The sequence below is a fragment of the Elephantulus edwardii genome, unplaced genomic scaffold (assembly GCF_000299155.1).
Source record: "Elephantulus edwardii isolate Elephantulus edwardi_28Jun2011 unplaced genomic scaffold, EleEdw1.0 scaffold00219, whole genome shotgun sequence".
Classification (NCBI taxonomy): domain Eukaryota; kingdom Metazoa; phylum Chordata; class Mammalia; order Macroscelidea; family Macroscelididae; genus Elephantulus; species Elephantulus edwardii.
In genome coordinates, this window is record NW_006399969.1 from 2,194,152 (window position 1) to 2,214,249 (window position 20,098).

General features: G+C 38.6%; 1 protein-coding gene and 1 pseudogene across 1 annotated transcript in view; both read right to left on the reverse strand.

Moving 5' to 3' along the window:
- The window catches only part of SDCCAG8 (serologically defined colon cancer antigen 8), a 354,236-nt gene that overhangs the window by 137,092 nt on the left and 197,046 nt on the right, over window positions 1-20,098 (reverse strand). The gene's annotated exons all lie outside the window — the stretch shown is intronic.
- On the reverse strand, window positions 12,791-17,607 carry LOC102870621 (annotated as a pseudogene).

The window sequence follows — 20,098 nt, forward strand, 5'->3', positions numbered from 1 at the left end:
CAATTCCCATGAAGATCATTATATTGAAAATTTTAAGTGAATACAGTAGCATGTAACAATAATTAGGTGGTACTTTGCAACAAACATCAAAGTATTACTATTATTGTTGTTGCTGCCACAAATATTATGTTATAAAGATGTTTTCATGTATTTAGAAGTGTTTCTTAACATAGAAAACACCTATGGTATAAATGGTAAAATTCTATAGCATATATGTAGATAAACATCTGACTAATTGGTGTTTGATACAAACTGGACCTAATTGTTGTGACTTATATACAAATTTGACTTGAAGGCAGATTTAAGATTGGAACTTGTTCATAATCCAGCAACTGCCTGAATGCAATATGGTGTTCACATATGTCCAAATTACATAATGTCCGATTTCACAGGACCCATCATAGATGTTAAGTGACACATGACTGGATTTCTAATTAGAAGTATAATTAAAGAGACGAAAGAAAAGAATAGAAAAGTCTCTGAACTTCTACTTTCTAACATTTATGAAATTCACAAACACACAAAACCAGCACAGAATTGAAATCATATGTTGACTTTAAAACGGCAGAAATTGATTGAGCAGTGTTCTTACACAGTGTTATATGCAAAGCATCGTACTCAAAGTATCCGTCTCTTTGCTCAGGAGTTAACAATTCATTTAGAGAAAAGAGATAAATTCACACAAAAAGATGGCAAAATACCTCCACAGTATGTGGAAGAAAAAGGCCAAATGAGTAACAGAAAAAACTAGCAAGATATGGAAAGTATGTACAAAAACTTAGCGCATGTAAAGTCATGAAATTATAGGTGTAGACCACATTATGAAGGATCTTGAATTCCAGATTAATAAAGTTGTATTTTCCTCAAAGATAATGGAGAGATGCTGATGTCTTAAGCAAGCATGTAACATGAGAGAAGCAGAGCTTTAAGAAACCATATCATAGTGTGTGATCAGTGTAGGTGATAAATTTAAGGTGGCGGAGATTAGAGGAGAGACAATAATATAATATTGTTACAATATTCTAAATATGATGAGATATGACCTAAAGCAGAAATATAGAGGGAACACTGTGATTATGTGGAGATCGAAGGCAGATATTAGGAGAAATCAAAGACATATCAAGTATTTTTTTAATTGAAAAGACAAATTTTTATAAGCATCATGCATAAATGTATCTTATGATATACGGCATCAGGTTGAAGTATAAATTGTTCGCTTTCTTATTCTCATAGTGAGAAAAAAGTCAGCAAGAAGCTACATCATGAATTGCACAATAGTGAGACACATATAAAGAACATGAGTCTTACAGTTAACAAAAATCAGGCTTTAGAAACATATTTCTAAGGGAGCTCTGGTGGCCTGATTTATAGGGAGTTCCACTGGGACCCAACAGCCGGCTGCTCTGGTGTTTCGGATCCACCAGAAATACCTTGGGAGAAAGATGCGCCACCTTCTCCCACGTCACTTACAGCCATACGACCCCACTAGAGAGTCAACTATGAGGAGGTTTTGACTAGACAGTGATTAGTGAACAAGTGAGGAACATTACCAGCACTTTCTACCTGTGCAACCTTGGACAAGGTACTCAACCACTTTCTAGAATTCAGGTTTTTCAGTCCCATACAAGTGATAACTATACTAACCCTTTTAAGTCCATCGAGAAGATGAAATGAGATAATGGGTGCTCATCAGAGTGTCTAAAGAGTGAGCAGTGACTGGGGATTGGTGCACTGATTAGGCATGTGGAAACCAGTTGGAAGGTTATCCTTCAGCACCCAGCAACAGCTCCACAGGAGAATGATTGTGGCAGGCCACCTCTAGAGAGAATCCACCACTCATCTGCCGCTTGGTGACCTGAGTGTGATGCGATGATGCTGTGCCATCAGTATTTCAAAGACCAGCAGGGTCACCCATGGTGGACATAGTCCAACAGAGCTTCCAGACAGAGAACAGTAAATTATGTGAAAGAGTGATAAGAATGGGAATTCCAGAACACTTAATTGTGCTCAAGTAAAACCTGTCCAGTAGAGCAAAAAGTTGTAATTAGAACAAAAGAAGTGGATACAGAATGGCTTAAAATCGGGAAAGACCAGGATTGTATCCTTTCTACATTCCTATTTAATCTGTGTGCTGAGCACATAATTCCAGAAACTGGACTATATGAAGAATGATACGGCTTTGGGACTGAAGGAAGACTCATTAACAATTTACCTTTTGCAGATACTTGCTTGCACAAAGACGATTGTAAGTACTTATTGAAGAAAATGGGAACTATGGTATTTTAAACAGAGATTACACCTCAATATCAAGAATATGAGACCAATAGGTAATGTCATGATTCCCTTATTGTCAGTCCATCTTGTTGAAGGTCTTTCTCCCTGTCACCAGCCCTCCACCTTTCCTAGCATGCTGTCCCTTTCTAAGGAATTGCCTCTTCTAGGAACATGGCTAAAGTAGGTGAGACAATGCTTCACCATCCTTACCTCTAAGGCACACACGCTCTAGCTGCACCTTCTCCAAGACATATCTGTTCTTTGGCACTCCACAGGACATTCAGAACTCTTCTCCAACATCACAGTTCAAAGGCATCAATTCTTCTTCTGTAACCCTTATTTTGTAACCTTAGCATTTTGGAGAGGTCCTTGACAGTAAACTTTCCCAACACAATACATCTCCTGATCTCCTGATTGCGAATACCAAGGATGTTGATTATGGACCCACAGAAGACGAAGTCACTGACAATTTCAGTCTTTTTTCAATCCATCGTGAAGTTGCCCATCAGCTGTGTGTGTGTGTGTGTGTGTGTGTGTATTTGTGTGTGACTAACAAGGAGCTGGAGCACTTCAGAGATGATGATGATGATGGTGCAGCAAGGTTTCCATCTGTTGTCCCTCCATCACAATGACACTCAGCACTATCACTATTATTATTTATTTTTTCCACTATTTTTTAAAAGGAAAGTGATAAGTAAAAAAAAATGATCTCTCTAACATATAGTTACTATAGAAGACTGAGGAGCGATCCATTTATTCATAAAAAATTTCCCCAACCTCTATAAATACTCACTCACTCAGTCTCAGTCACTGACAGCTGTAGAGTCTTTGCCAGTCCATGACTGGCCCTCCAGCATGTTTTCCGAGGTTATAAATTACAGAAAAGACTGTTCATCTTTCTCTCAGCAGAACAAGTCCCTGGAGACCATCCCACCAGAGCTCCCTTAATAAAGCACTAGTTTTGGTAAAAATGGAATAAAACTATAGCTATTGTCGTTTTAAACTTCAGAAAGTACTTTTTGGGAAGATGGAAAATAACCACTTGATTCTGATTATCCATATGAGCAGATGAGTTTATTTGGTGCAGATAGTGAAAGTCAACAGATACCCTAACCAGTTGGACCAGGGCTCCACACTTACTCCCTGAGTCAGGAAAATCTGCCATGGCACAAACTCCAACAGTCAGAAGCGAAATCCCTTGCCAGCAATGTCAAGCTCCCACTGGCAGGCTTATCTTTCGTCTCGCCCAACTAGGTCAGGGCTGCTTCTGTGGTTCTACAGAGTGTCCAGGAATGAAAGACCAACGAGGGTCAGAGGCTAACTGTGCATTCCTCTCACAAAGCACCATCGACCTGCAACGTCTACGCTGTAGCTTGATGTGGCCAGCAAAATATCTTTTGGCTAACTAGACAAAGACAATTCATTTCAAGTTGTGAATATCATGACCAGAAAAATGAAAAGCAGAAACTGCTAAAATCAGGTAACTCTGAAGAGCAGTGCCAGGGATTGCAGGTAAAGAAGACCTATTTCTTGTCATTGGCATTCTTCTGATAGACTACTAGTAAGGGGTTGTGCTGCCAACCTAAAGGCACACAGTTTAAATCCCCAGCAGGTCTGCAGGAGGAAGATGGGCAGTCTCCTCCTGTGAGGATTTTAGCCTCTGAAAACCTGCTGGAGGGTCAGTTATGAGTTGGTTCTGACTCAACGGCACATAATAATCAACATAAAAGTTGCTAATTCAAACCTACCCAGAAGTACCTCACAAGAGGAGCCTGGCAATTGTTCTCAAACTATGAATCCCCTTAAAATCTATGGAAATGCCCTGCTCTGCAGACATGGGGCTGCTGGGAGTCACCATCGATTTGGCCGCAACTAACAACATTGTAGGAAATTTTATCTTAGTCAGATATATGTAGCTTTATTTTCATTATCAATTAAATTCTTCTGTCAAACAATACACTCAGTTTAGATCAAACAGTGCTTAGTTGGTCACAGCAACTGATCACACTCTTTGCTTTCTCTTTCTCCAAACCCAGTTCACAATAGCAAATATGATCAACCCGTCTAATATTGACCATTTTGCAAATGACAATTTCTTTTTTTTTTTTTGGTTATAATACCTTGCTTTATCTTTTCTTTTTTAACATTTTTATTTTATATTGGTTTGCTTACAAAGTTTATATACATTGTGTTTCACACTATTCTTCATTCACATTGTGCTTCATACAATCATTCCCAGGCATTATATTTTATAAAATTAGTTACCATTGAACTATGCCCACCATTACCCTGTCTTTTCAGGTCCTTGCAGTATCTTCTCCATTTCCTTTACCCTTTACCTCCACCCACCAAATTGTGCAGCTCTGTGGTCTTTGCCCCTATTAATTCTTTTTTTTTTTCTCTCCTACTAATTCTTATCCCTGTTCCCACCCATCCTCCCCTTGGATCCTGATACATGCTTTACTAATTATCCTTCTATTTTTACAATAACGGTTTATGCAATATTTGTCCTTTTTGAATTTTTTATAATTGTGATTTTAATGAAGGTTTACAGAGAGGTTGGGCTTTCATTCATTCATTGCTGCAGATTTTCCTCCTTCCTCCCTCTCCCCCGATAAATAACAATTTCTTGATTTTTAAATATTAGCTTATTATCTATTGACTTCTTATGTTAAAAATGTTACTGATTTAAGTTTCTTATTTCACCTAACATACATATATAATCTTTCTATATTGTTACATTGCAATTTTGATATAATCATTAGTTAATAATTAATTTATATTATAATGAACTTTTGGATTATGGATTTTTGTTCAGTACTTGTTTCAGTATTCATTACTAGTAAAACAAAGCATTTCCTGCTGTTGTTATTTAAATTCATTTGCTTGTACACTATTTCCTTTGGAATAAGCTGTATGAAATTCTTTAATAGCTCCTTTTCCCAAGTGATATTTTCTTTAACATTTATTATTATTTTCTGAATATTACATTATTGTTTTTAATGTACATTTTGTCAAATAATCAACAGTACCTTTTTAAATAATCAAAACCATAATTACTTATCAGTTAGCTTTCTATTTTTTTTCTGGATATAAATTTTTTGTGTGCCTTATCAGAAAAGGAGTGCGTGTCAGGGATACATTCTGTACCCATACCTATTCAATCTATATGCAGAATAGATCATTCGGGAGGCTGGGCTTTATGAGAAGGAGTGTGGCATCAAGATTGGAGGAAGACCCATTAAAAACCTATGATATGCAGATGATACAACCTTTCCTGCTGAAACTGGAGAAGACCTGAAGCACTTACTGCAAAAGGTCAAGGACTATAGTCTTCAATATGGATTGAAGCTCAACATCAAGAAGACAATTCTCACCACTGGGTCAACTGACAGCACCATAATAGATGGGAAAGAGACTGAGGTTGTTAGCAACTACAGCTTGCTCAGATCCACAATCAACACTCTTAACACTAGCAGTCAGGACATCAAAAGACGGATTGCACTGGGAAAATCTGCTGTCATGAACCTCCCCAGAGTGCTGAAGAGCAACGATGTCAGTCTAGATACAAAAGTATGCCTAATCCAGGCCATGCCTTCTCAATTACTTGTTAAGCTTCAGAGAGTTGGACAATGACTAAGGATAACAGAGGAAGGATAAATGCCTTCAAGTTGTGGTGTTGGAGAAGAGTCTTGAACATACCATGGACTGAACAAATCGGTCTGTCTTTGAGAGGGTGAAACCAAGTCTTTCCTTGGAGGCTAGGATTATGAAGCTCTGCCTCACTTATTAGGACATATAGGAGAGACTGGTCCTTGGAGAAGGACATCATGCTCAGAAAGGTGGATGTACAGTGCAGGGAGAGGAAGATCCTGGATGAGATGGATTGACGCAGTGACTGGGACAATGAGGGTTGGAGTGTCAGAATTAGTGAGGCTGGCTCAGGACAGGGAAGGGTTCCAAGCTGCTGTACATAGTGTCACTATGCATCACAGGAGACTCAATGACACATAACAATAACATACTATGACAGGCTTGGAAACAGGAGTGGCATCCACTTCCTAAACAACGTGCCTCCAGGAACTCTGCGAACTTTGAAAAATGTCGATAGTTGTAGAGGGGCTTCAGGCCTTTTGTTCATAGGGTTGCTATGAGTCGTGCTCGACTCGAAGACAATCAACAGCAACAAAAACAATCTCTGTCTTGGGTCAAGACTTCTTCATGTAGCTATTGGCATTCTCCATTTTCTGAGTTATTAGTCAGCCTGTTTCTCAGTTTATTTACCTTTTTTGATTGATTATATTCTCCTGGTAGCTTTTGTAAAGGAAGGTACATTAGATTAAAAAAAGTTTTGATTGTTTAAAAATTTAAATTTATAAAATTACTTTATGAAAACACTTGATAATTTGGTAAGGTATAGTAGTATAGGTTGAAATATTAATTTTTACCATATATTTTGTGGTTGCTGTGAAGCTGAACACTGTGACACTGATGTGTCAAATGCGTTAATGGTTACCCATGGTGGATAGTGTTTGGTGGAGCTCCCCAATTAAAACAAGCTTGGAAGCAGGAGTGGCATCTAATTCTGAAATAGCTTGCCTCCAGAAACCCCATGAACCTGGAGAAAGGATTAAAGTCACACAAGTGTTGAGGACTTTCATTCACAGGGTCGCTCTGAGTTGCCTATGTCTCAATGGCACTTAACAACAACAACATTAGTGATATAATTTTTTATTATCATACTAGTTTATTTGCAAAATTCTAATACATTGTTTTCCAGAACAGATTCATGCAATTTTTACTATATATTTTTAAAAGACTATTCCACTGTCTTCAAGATTCCAGTATTAGAGTAGAAATTCATGGTTTTTGCAATTAGGTGCTATGCATTAATAATAACTTCATCCTGGGGAAGGTAAAACCAGGCTAATCCTTGGAGGCAAGGATTCTGAAGCTTCATCTGACATACTTTGGACATGTTGCAAGGAGGGACCAGTCCTTGGAGAGGGATGTCATGCTTGGGAGGGTGGAGGGGACAACACAAAAGAAGAAGACCCTTGATGAGAAGGATTGACTTAGTGACTAGGGTAATGGGGGGTAGATGTGTCAAAGATAATAAGATTGGCTCATGATAGAGCAGGGTTCAGAGCTGTTGCACATACAGTTGCTATTGAGTTGTAAGTGACTCAACAGCACATAACAACAACAACAACAACAATGATAATTATTTATCACTACAACCAAGCACCCCCAAACAAAAGCAAATCTTCTGTCAAATTGATTCCAGCTCATGAGAAACTCCTATGTTACAAAGTAGAACTGCTCTTGGGATTTCCTAGAATGTTTACAGACAGTTCCCTGAATAGTGCAAGAGTTTGTGACAGACTGCTAACCTGCAGTTTGATGGTTTGAACCTGTACAGAGGCAATATGGGGGAGGGGGAACACCTGGCAGTCTGCTTCTGTAAAAGACAGTCAAGAAAATCCTATAGACTTAAGTTCTCCTCTGTAATATGTGGGGATGCTGTGAGTCAGAAATGAATAGATGGCGGGGGGTTTTTTGAATTTTTATACAGAAATATATCATTAGACCTTTTGTGTGAAAAACAATGTATATGAACTTTGTATGTAAACTAGTATAAGATAAAATTTAAAAAAAAAAACATCAACCAAACAAAAGTATATCATCGGGACCTTTTTCTTTGGTGCAGTGGAGTGAGTTTGAATGAATCATGAACCTTTAAGTTAGTGACCTAGTATAAACATCACTGTAGAGAGAGAGAGAGATCTTCAAGATACATGGTGGGAGGTAAAGTAAGTAAATTTCCTCTCATGTAGGTGACTTATTCACCTACATTAAGAGAGGCAAGAGAATGAGGAGACAATTTTGAGAACAGAAAAAGACTGGAATTCAAGGTCGTTTTACAGTGAGCACGAATAACTGGGTGGTTTTGAAGATGACAAAAATAAAAATGTGAACTTTCCACTTAAAAACTCATCTTAAAAGTTGCAAAATGTAATTTGAAAATTAAAATGGCAAATGACATGGAAATAAGTGTATCACTTGGAATAGCAATGAAAAGTTTGTATCCAGCTCTGATGGCTAGTGGTAAGAAGCTCTGCTGCAATCCCCAAGGCATACAGTTTGAATCCACTAGCTTCTCAGCAGGAGAAAGATGGGCTCTCCTCCCACATGATTTACTGCCTCTGAGAACCTACTCCAGGGTCAGCAACGGGTCGGTTCCAACTTGACAGCACACAACAATAACAATGGAAATTTAGCATTGACCAACTGACATCTTTACTAACTAGTAGATGTCTTGCCTAGGTCAAAACTGTTACTTGGGCTATTTAAATTAAGTTTATTAAAATAAAAATGTTTCTTATTTGTAGTAAACACAGTTAAGGGCTCAATAGGCACATGAGGCTAGTTGCTAGAATGTTAGTACAGACAAGAAAATATTTCATCATCACAGCAAATTCTAGGCATAGTGCTGGTTTATAATATAGAGAGATTTGTTGGTAAAATATCTCAATACTTGACTTATGGAGAGGTAGCCTATTTGAATAAAAGAATAATAGCAAACATATCATTTGAAGGATGTGCACAATGGTTTACTTCTTTAGTGTAGCAAGGTGTCAAAAGCTGCTGTCATTCCAAAAGTTCTGTCCACAGTTACCATTGTTGTGTGCACAAAAACTGTTTTGATAAGTTTCTATAGTGGGCCTAACCTTAATATTGATATTTGTGAGTGTTTTTAGGTACTAAACACTGTCTCAGCATGTTGTATTTAAAAAGCCTCATTTTAATTAATGACCATGTTGCTGTGGTGGTGATGTACCATAGAGTCAGAACGGACTCACAGCTGATCCTCTGGCAGGTTTTCAGAGGCAGTTAATTGCACAGAAGGAGATTTCCTATCCAGTGGCTTTGAACTGTGTGCCTTCAGGATTGCAGTGCAGCTTCTTGCTACTTGGCCACCAAAGCATGAAGAAATAACCTATTCTTGTTTTACACATGAGATAACCAAACTGCACACACATTAAGTAAATGATATAAGATTAGTCAAGTGATGACAGAACTGGGACTCAAAACTGAGTTTCCCTGATTTAAATCCCATAATCTCTCCACTATGCCATATTGTTCTCTCTAAATATACCCTCAAGATGTAACAGAAGATAAAGAAGAAAAGGCACTGCTTACTTTCAAAAACTCCTGAGCCTACCATCTGGAATGAGCTGCTGTTGTTGGAAGCTCAGCCCCATTCATGGTGACCTCATGCACAAGAAAGGGAAATACTGCTCAGTGCTGTGCCAGCTCCAAAGCCAGTGGAGAGCTGCTGTCAACAGTAGGTGTTGTTGAGCCAAGTACAGCTCATAGCAACCCCATCAACAACAGACCTGAACCCCGTCCTCTCTTCTGCCACCCTCATCACCTCTGACACACTTGAGTCCATTGCTTCAGTCACTGTGTCAATCCATTTGTTGAGGGTCTTCCTCTCTCTCACCTACCTTCGTAAGTATGGTGCCCCTCTCCAAGGAATGTTGTTGTTGTTGTTGTGTGCCCTAGAGTCAGAACTGACCTATAGCTGACCCTCCAGAGGATTTTCAGAAGCATCTGATTTGCATGGGAAGAGACTGCCCATCCTCTTTCCATGGATCAGCTGGCAGATTTGAACCATGTGCCTTTGGGATTACAACGCAACTTCCTATCTCTAAGCCACCAGAGCTCCTTCTCCAAGGAGTAACCTCTCCTAATAAAAGGCCAAAGTATGTGAGATATACACACACACACACACACACACACACACACACACATATCTATACACATACACACACATATATCTATACACACACACACAGAGATATATGTATGTCTTGGAGAAAGTACAGCTAGAGTGCTTCCTGAAGGCAAAGAAGACAAAACTTTATCTTAAAGTCGAGGATAGTTGTTGTCATTAAGTGACACGAAGTTGAATATGACTCCTAGCAACCCTATGAACAACCGATCTAAACCCTGTCCTATCCTGTGCCAGCCTCATAATCTTTTACACACTCAAGCCCATTTCTGCAGTCGCAGTGTCAATCCACTTGGTTGAGAGTCTTCCTCTCCTTCACTGCCCCTCCACCAGTTAAGAATAAGATCACTATAATCCATAGGAATTTTATTAGTTTAGTTTTAGAAGTTTACTAATCCTTTCTTAGTTCTTCTTAATCTATAAACTCTGATAAAACCTTTCAGCAACAGCAACACTCCAGCCTCTAGTGGTAGTTGTGCACATAGTGCCCTGCCTGGGAACTAAATTCAGCTCTCCAGCATGGAACTGAGGATTCCACCACCAAATCACCACTGTTCCTGCTCTGGAATGAAGAGAAGACACAGTAACTTAGACACATTTGGAGAAGATAAACAATTATACATCATATTAAATACAAGGATTACCATCAGTGAAGCTCTCTGAACCAAGGTTACTTCTGAAGAATTATTTTTCCATGAGATTTTAAGGTTGATGACTTGGACAATTTAGAGTTTGTTTAACCTCAAGTCCCAGTCTTAGCTTTTACTGACTTTACAATCAGCATTAAAAAATGCAATGTGAAATATGAAACAATGAATGGAAATTCCAGTTCTCTATAAACTTTCACTAAAATCTCAATTAAAAAAAGAAATACAATGTGAATGTAAGAATGCATGAAATCCAACATACATGAATGATAAATGAATTTTATATATAAATTAATATATAATAAAGTGGAAAAAAGAAACAACATGGTATTTATTTCAATTTTGAGCCTTCCTAATTAATTGAATAACATTTTTGCATAATTCTGTGCTTGTCTAGTTTCTTGTAATGTTGTTGTTGTTATTATGTGCCATTAAGTTTCCTGTGACTCATAGCAACCCTATGTACAATGGCTCTGAACTCTGCTCTATCCTGAGCTAGGCTCACTGTCTCTGACACACCAGCCCCCAGTTACTGTGTAGCTAATGACTCAATCCTTTCCTTAAGCAAATAACATTTTATCACTAATACTCCACTGTATGTGTTTCCCAGTTTATTTATCTATTCACATATTGAATAACATCTTGAGTGCTTCCAATATTCCTCAATTATGGTTAAAATGACTATTTCTGTGCAGTTTGTAAGGTTAATTTCATTTTTATAAATATCTTGGAGTTTGGAGCTGGATTGTATGGAGAGCCTACGGTCAGCTTTGGAACAGACAATCTCCTGAGCAGTTGTACCATTCTGCATTCCCTGCTGCAAGGGACCAGTTTTTGTTGGGCCATACTGTACCATCATTGGTGTCACAGCATTTGGATTGTAGCCATATTAATAAGTGTGTAGCTGTATCTCATGGTTTTAATTTTCAATTTCAAAATGACAGATAATATTGAGTATGTTTTCATATGTGTATTTTCCATCTGTACATGTTCTTTAGTGAAGTGTCTTATTCAAATCTTTTGTCCTGTTTGTAACTGGTTTCTTGTTTCCTTATTGTTGCATTTTAAGATTTGTTTTGGTAGTTTGGATGTAGGTCTTCTATCAGATATGTGTTTTGCAAATTATTCCTCTAGAAGTTGTTTTCTCCTAACAGCAAACATTTTTAAATTTTAAAAAAGGCTTCTAACAGTTCATTATTTTTTTCCTTTATGGATTTTGTGTTTGCCATTTTATTTCATAAGAAATTAGCAAACTCATGTTGTTGTTCCTCCATCAGGCTGGCTCCAACTCTAAACCACCCTGTACTCACATCAAAATAAAATTCTGTCCAACCCAAGGCCATCCTGACAATCTCTACTGTTCCCACTGCTGCAGTCACTGGGTCAATCCGGCTTGTTGAAGACACTCTGATTCTTCAATGTTATTTATTCTTCAAGGATTGGCCTTTCCTGATGACATCCCAAAGTAAGTGAGTTGAAGTCTCATCATCCTTGTTTCTAAGGATCACTCTGGCTGAATTTCCAAGGCAGATTTTTTTGCTGTTGTACTTTTGACATCCTTTTACCATTCAACCCTCTTCACCAACACCACCATTGAAAAGTATCAATATTTCTTCAGTCTTCACTATTTAGTGCCCAACTCTCACAAACTGCTTGGCAATTTGAAATCAATATGAAGACGCTGGAAATGCCTTTGCTTGAATGAAGCACACCTTGGACTTGAACATGACATCCTGGCTTTTCAGCACTGTAAAAGTTGTTGACAGTAGATTTCCCTAATGCAACACACATGAATGTTGACTGTGAATCCAAGTAAAACGAAATCCTTGATGTCAATTTTTTCTCCATCTATCATTAGTGGTTCAGTTGTGAAGATTTTAGTTCCCTTTACATTAAGTATGAATTACAGTCATTCATGCTGAAGGATATAGGCTTTGGGCTGCTTCAGTAAATATTTCAAGTCCTCTTCACTTTCAGCAAGCATGGTAGAGTTGTCATAGCAAAGGTCACTGATGAATCTTCATCCAGTATTTTTTTAAATTTTACTGCAGTCAGCTTTATTTCACTCCCCTTAAGCCATGAATTCATAGGCCATAGGGTCCAGGCAGCTCGAGCTCCTTCCCATTTGTTCTCACACAGTGTGCCTCTCTGCAGGGAATGCGCTTCAGGTGGACTCAGGTGCCCTTCTCCTTTGCCTCCTTCTCTTTCTGATCCTTTTTCCTCTTGAGCTTCTGGAAGTTGTCTCAGCTCTAAGAGTACTTAATACGCTCAAAGTGCACCTTCATTCTCTCTCTCTCGCTCTCTCTTTTTTAGATTCACTTTATTACTTTATTTCAAAATCTAAATCTGTTCAGGTAACAACACTTAGTTAAAAATCTCATTTCTTAAGTCATCTAGATAAGGATGCATAGGAATCTGTATGAGTTCCTTCCTGTAACAAAATTTATTTCCATCTACAGACTATGAAATCTAGGATATCATTTACATATTTTCATTGTACAATAGTTGAAGATTCATATACTACATTCTCATGAAAAATGAGAAAAATAGGATATGAAGCAAATCTAAAACAGAGTAGGATCGATCTCATTAGCTCTCAGGTATTGAAAATACTTTTCAGAATAGCAAGAATCTTCCCCTTCACTTGTTTGTTCACAGCAATATCAACAGCATATTGGGTAACATTGCAGACTCTTCCAGTTTTGTGATGGTAACATTTGTAAGGCACTCCTTTTTTTTAAAATTAAAAGTAGCAATTTTATTTGAGTTAAAATTACTTACAAAAACCCCAAAGACATACTTCATGAAATTGGTACAAACTATTTTTTCCTGCCATTTTGAACAGTGCCCATTCCCTGACATCTACAACATCTCCTTTCTTGTAGATTCACATGTAAGTAGCCAAAGGAACACCATGTTTCCTCAAGGGATGAGAGAACACATAGCAGGTGTCCCTCCTCTTTCCCTTTGGGTTGGTGGGAAATCTCCATCTAATACTCTCAACTCGAGTCTTCTACTTTTGTTCAAAAGGCCAAAAGTGAGGTTTGGGATTGCTTCTGTTCACTCAAAATAATTTCTGCAAGATGGTGGCTCTGGCCAAAAGGTCTTCATCTAATCCTGATGCCACAATCTTCATCATACAGTCCAGTTTCTCAGAGTATTTGCTCAGCATAGAAATTAAATAGATACGGTAAAATGATACAACCTTAATACACACCTCCTCCCCCTAAAATAAAAATCCCAAATATTAAAAAACAGACAAACAATATATAGCTTTCCTGATTGAAACTATGCTGCTCTCTTTATCTGTCCGAACAACTGCCTCCTGGTCTATGTACAGATGTCACACAAGCACAATTAACGTGTTCTGAATTTGTATTCTTCTTAATTTTACCAATACTATGTTATAATCTACACAGCTTAATGTCTTTGCATAGTCAGTAAAACACAATTAAACATCTTTCAGATATTTTCTGCTCTCAGCCAAGATCCATGTGGCATCACCAATGACACATCTTGTTTCACAACTTCTGAATACAGCTTGAATTTCTGTTAATTCCTTGTCAATTTACTACTCCTGCCATTTTAAAATAATCTTCAGCAAGATTTCATTTTCATGTAACAATAATATCAGAAGAGACTCTGAGAAATGCACGAGAGTGTCGAGAGGGGGGAAAATCGAGAAGTTAAGGTGCTGAATAGAAGATGTCTAGGGCAGCTCGGGAAGATAAAGCACACAGTATTATAATGAAATGTGCAAGGAAAATCAAAAGGGCCAAATGCACACAGCATTTCTTTAGCTGAAGGAACTAAAGAAAAAATTCAAGCCTCAAGTTGCAATACTTAAGGATTATGGGCAGAATATGGAATAGTCCATAAAGTATTAAAAGAAGATGGAAGGAGTATACAGGGTCCCTGTACCAAAAAGAATTGGCTGACACAGAAGAATTTAAAGAAACAACATATGAGCAAGAGGCAATGATGAAGAAGTGCAAGCTGCTCTGAAAGAAAAAGCAAAAAATAAGGCCCCAGGAATTGATGGAATACCAACTGACATATTTCAACAAACAGGCACTGCCCTAGACCTACTCACCAGGTTGTACAAAGGAATCTAGAGGACAAATACCTGGTCAACTGACTGGAAGAGATCCATATTTATTTCCATTCCAAAAAAAAAAAAAGGTTACCTGACAGAATGTGGAAATTATTAAACAATATAACTTATATCACACTCAAGCAAAATCCTACTGAAGAGTAACTAAAAATGACTGGAACAGTACATCAACAGAAAACTACCAGAAATACAAGCTGGGTTTGGAAGAGGTCATGGCACTAGGAACATTATTGCCAATGTCAGATGAAAGTTGGCAGAAGGCAAAGAATACCAGAAAAACGTCTATCTGTGTTTCATTGACTACACAAAGGCATTTGACTATGTGGATCACAATAAATTGTGGCTAACCTTGAGGAAAAAGGGAATCCGAGAACACTTGATTGTGCTTATGCATAACCTATACTTGGACGAGGAAGCAGTCCTCAGAAAACAGCAAGTAACACTGCATGGTTCAAAATTAGGAAAGGAGTGTGGCAGGGATGCATCCTGTCTCTCTACACCTTTTCAATTTATATGCAGAACAGACAATTTGGGAAGCTGTGCTTTATAAGGATGAATGTGTTATCAGAATTGGAGGAAGATTCATCAACAACATGTTATACAGATGACACAACCTTGCTTGCTGAAACTGAGGAGGACCTGAAGCACTTGCTGAAGAATATCAAGGGCTGTAGTCTTTAATATGAATTGAAGCTCAACATCAAGGAAACAAAGATTCTCACCACTGGACCAACTGGCAGCATCATGATAGATGGAGAGGAGATGCAGGTTAACAAATAGAGCTTGCTTGGCTCCACAATCAATACTCTTGGCACCAACAGTCAGGAAATCAAAAGACAAATTGTATTGGCTAAATCTGCTGTCATGGACCTTTCCAGAGTACTGAGAAGCAACGATGTCAATCTAGAGACTAAGGTGGGCCTTATCCAGGCCATGGTCTTTGCAATCAATTGCTATGCATCAGAGATCTGGACAATTACAAAGGATGACAGAAGAAGAATCAATGCTTCTGAGTTGTGTTGTTGGTTTTGAACATACCATGGACCACCAGGAAAACAAATAGGTCTCTCTCGGAGAGGGTGAAACCAAGTTTCTCTTTGGAGGCTAGGATTTTGAAGCTCTATCTCACATGCTTTGGGTATGTGGCCAGGAGGGACATGTCCTTGAATAAGGACATCATACTTGGAAAGGTGGAGGGACAGCGCAGGAGAGGAAAACCCCGGATGAGATGGATTGACAGAGTAACGGGCAGTGGCAGTAGGTGTGTCAGAGTGAGACTGGCTTAGGACAGGGCAGGCTTCAGAGATGTTGTACATAGGCTCACTATGAGTTACAGGTGACTCGACAACACATAACAACAACCTTTTATTAAATGGGCACAAATATGGTCAGTTGGTCTGATAGTTCTGTTCCAAACTTCTTAACATAGATGAATGAGAACATTCATGTTTGTTGAAACACCTCAATTAGTGTTCTGTCAGTTCTTGGATACTTATTTTTTGCCAGTGTTTTCAGTGTAGGTTAGAAGGTTTCCTTCAGTACCATTAGTTCTTGATCATATGCTAGCTCTTACCTCCTGAAATGATTGAATAACAATCAGTTCCTTCTTGGAGAATAACTGTGTGCATTTCTTCCATTTACTTTTTATATTTTTTGTGCCATTCAGTATATAATCCACAGAATCCTTCAGTATTGTAGCTCGTTTCTTCTTCAGTACTATTGCTGTTGTTGCTGTGTACTGTCGAGACAAGTAGTCATAGACCTACAGCTGACCCTCCAGTGGGTTTTCAGAGGCAGTAATCAATAGGAGGAGATAGTCCATCCTTCTCCTGTGCAGTAGCTGTCGGATTAGAACTGTGTGCCTTCAAGATTGCAGCACAGATTTTTACCATTAAGCCACCAGTACTCCTTCAATTCTTTTAGCTTCAGAAATGTCATGTCTTGTCTTCTAGAGTGTTTTCTATACTAACATTCTAGGTGCTACATTGTTTTGCAGCTTACATTTATGTCTATAATTTCATTTGAGTTATTTTTTTGTGAAAGATGTAAGCTCTGTATGAATAATCTTTTTTTATTTTTGCCTTTGGGTTTTGTTTGTTGTTGTTATTTTTTTAGGAGTATGTGGATTAAATTGCTTTAGTTCCTTTGCCAAATATTAGGTGATTGTTTTGCTTGGATCTAGTTGTAAATTTTATATTATTTTCCCATAGATCTATTCATCTATTTCACCACCAAAACCACACTGACTTAATTGTGGTCTAGTGGGTAGGGTGCTGTGCCATCAGGCCTAAGGCGACTGGCTCAAATCTCTATCATATGAGAAAGGTGGGCAAGAACTTCTGTAAACAGCCTCTGTAAACCCACAGAATGGTCAGATATGAGTTGGTTCTGACTCGATGACACATAACACCACTGCTGATATCATGAGTCTGATCTACATGCAGACTACATACAGCAATCAAGAAAAACTACCTCATATTATAGGTAAGACATGACAAAGAAGATAAAAACAATGTTGAATAAATGGAGGATTGCTAACTATATAATGAATGATTGAAATTTATTTCTCCTAATTGGTAACCTCACCAATTGTCATCTACAAGGTATAGTTTTAAGTTCATTTGAGGATAAATTGGTTTAATATCAGAAAATTTATTAAGATGTCTAAAACTACAACCATTATTCATAGAGTAAAAAAGGATCCTACCATTTCGCAGCCATACCTGCCCTCTGCCCAGGTAGTACCTTTCATTTTCTACTTTGAATGGTTCCATTTTGGCACCAGTTTTGTGCCGTTAGTCCATGGTGGCTGTAATCTTACATTACCTGTTTCTTTAGACTATTTTTACATACTAACTTGTTTTTATAGACTGAATTGTGTTGGGCATAAGGATTTCTTTTTTATGTTTGTGACAGTATTAGTATAAGATGGATTTTGAATAGGTCTCTTGAGATACAAAAGGAGCAGATTCAGTAAGTAAGCAGATGAATACAGATAGATGCCGTATCACATGAAGGTCACCAAGAAGTCAAAAAGGAGATGCTAAAGACAAAAAAGCCTCTCCTGTGAGTCAAAAGAGAAATAATCCTCTATTAGAGAGTCAGTACCCTGAATTCAAGTTCTTTTACTCACAGCTATTAAAATACATACATGTACGGAGCCTTGTAGTAGGGAGTTGAGGTGTCAACCCAAGGGCACATAGTCTGGATCGAACAGTTACTCCGTGGGAGAAAGATGATAATCTCCTCCCATACTGTTTATAGCCTCTGAAAACTTGGAGGGTCAGCTATGAGTTGGCCCATAACACCACCACCAACACAAAATGTACTTTTATGTATAATAGTCATGCTGTTGTTATGTGCCATCTAGTTACTTGCGACTCATAGGGACCCTATAAACAACAGTCCTAAACCCTGCTCTATTCTGTGCCAATCTTACTGTCTCTGACACAACTACCACCATGACCCTAATCACTGAAAAAATCCATCTCATCAAGGGTCTTCCTCTCTTGCACTGTCCCTCCACCCTCCCAAGCATGATGTCCCTATCCAAGGATGGGTCCTGCCTTGCAACATGTCCAAAGTATGTCAGATGCGGCTTCAGAATCCTTGCCTCCCAGAAGTAGCCTGGTCTCACCCTCTCTTGGACAAACTTGTTTGATCTCCAGGCAGTCCATACTCTATTCAATACTCTTTACCAGCACCACAACTCAAAGGCATCAATTCTCCCCCTATCATCCCTAGTCATTGTCCACCTCTCTGATGCATAAAAAGACTATGGCTTGGATCAGGCACACCTTAGTCTCTAGACTGATATCGTTGCTCTTCAATACTTTGGAGAGGTCTCTGACAGCAGACTTTCCAAGTGCAATTTTTGTTTTCATTTTTTGGCTGCTGGTACCAAGAATATTGATTGTAGAGCCAAGCAAACTGAAGCTGTCAATAATCTCAATCTCTTCACCATCTATCATGATGCTGCCAATTGGCCCAGTGGTGAGAATCTTTGTTTTCTTGATGTTGAGCTTCAATCCATATTGAAGGACCTTCTGCATCAAGGTCCTCCTCAGTTTCATAAAGGAAGGTTGTGTCATCTGTATAACACAGACTGTTGATGAATCTACTTCCAATGCTGATGCTACCCTTCATATATACCAGATATATGTGCAGAGAGCTGGAGTGAGAAAATAAAAGGGCCGGACTTGCTCAGCATTTCTTAAGCTGAAGGAGTTGAAAAACAAATTCAAGCCACGGGTGGCAATACTTAAAGATAGTTTGGGTAGAATCCAGGAGGTATCAAAAGAAGATGGAAGGAGTACACAGAGTCACTGTATCAGAAGGAATTAGCTGACACAGAGGAATTTCATGAAATAACACATGAGCAAGAGCCTATGGTGATGAAGGAGGAGTTCAAGTTGCTATGAAGGAATTGGCAAAAAACAAGGGGCCAGGAGTTGACAGCATACCAATTGATTTATTTCAACAAATGGACGCTGCCCTGATGTGCTCACTAAGTTGTGCCAGAAAATCTGGAGGACAGCCAGCTGGCCAACTGACTGGAAAAAATCGATATTTGTTCCCATTCCAAAGAAAGGTGACCCAACAGAGTGTGGAAATTATCTAACAATATCATTGCTATCACATGCAAGCAAGATTCTGCTGAAAATCATCCAAAAACGTTTGGAACAAAATATCAACAGAGAACTGCCAGATTTGCAGGCTGGATTTAGAAGAGGTCGTGGTACTAGGGATATTATAGCTAATATAATAAGATGAATCTCAGCAGAAAGCAGAGAATACCAGAAGGATGTCTATCTGTGCTTCATTGACTATGCAAAGGCTTTTGACTGTGTGGATCACAAGCTATGGCTGACTCTGAGAAGAATGGGAATCCAGAACATTTGATTGTGCTAATGCGAAACCTATACTTGGACCAAGAGGCAGTCATCAGAACAGAGCAGGGAGACACTACATGGTTCAAAATCAAGAAAGGGGTCCGTCAGGGATGTATTTTATCTCCATACCTTTTCAATCTGTATGCAGATCAGATCATCCGAGACGCTGGGCTGTACGAGGAGGAATGTGGCATCAGGATTGGTGAAGAATCATCAACAACCTGCATTATGCAGATGATAAAACCCTGCTCACTGAAGCTGAATAGGACCTGAAGCACTTGCTGTAGAGGGTCAGGGACTGCAGTCTTCAATATGGATTGAAGCTCAATATCAAGAAAACAAAGATTCTCACCACTGGGCCAATTGGCAGCAT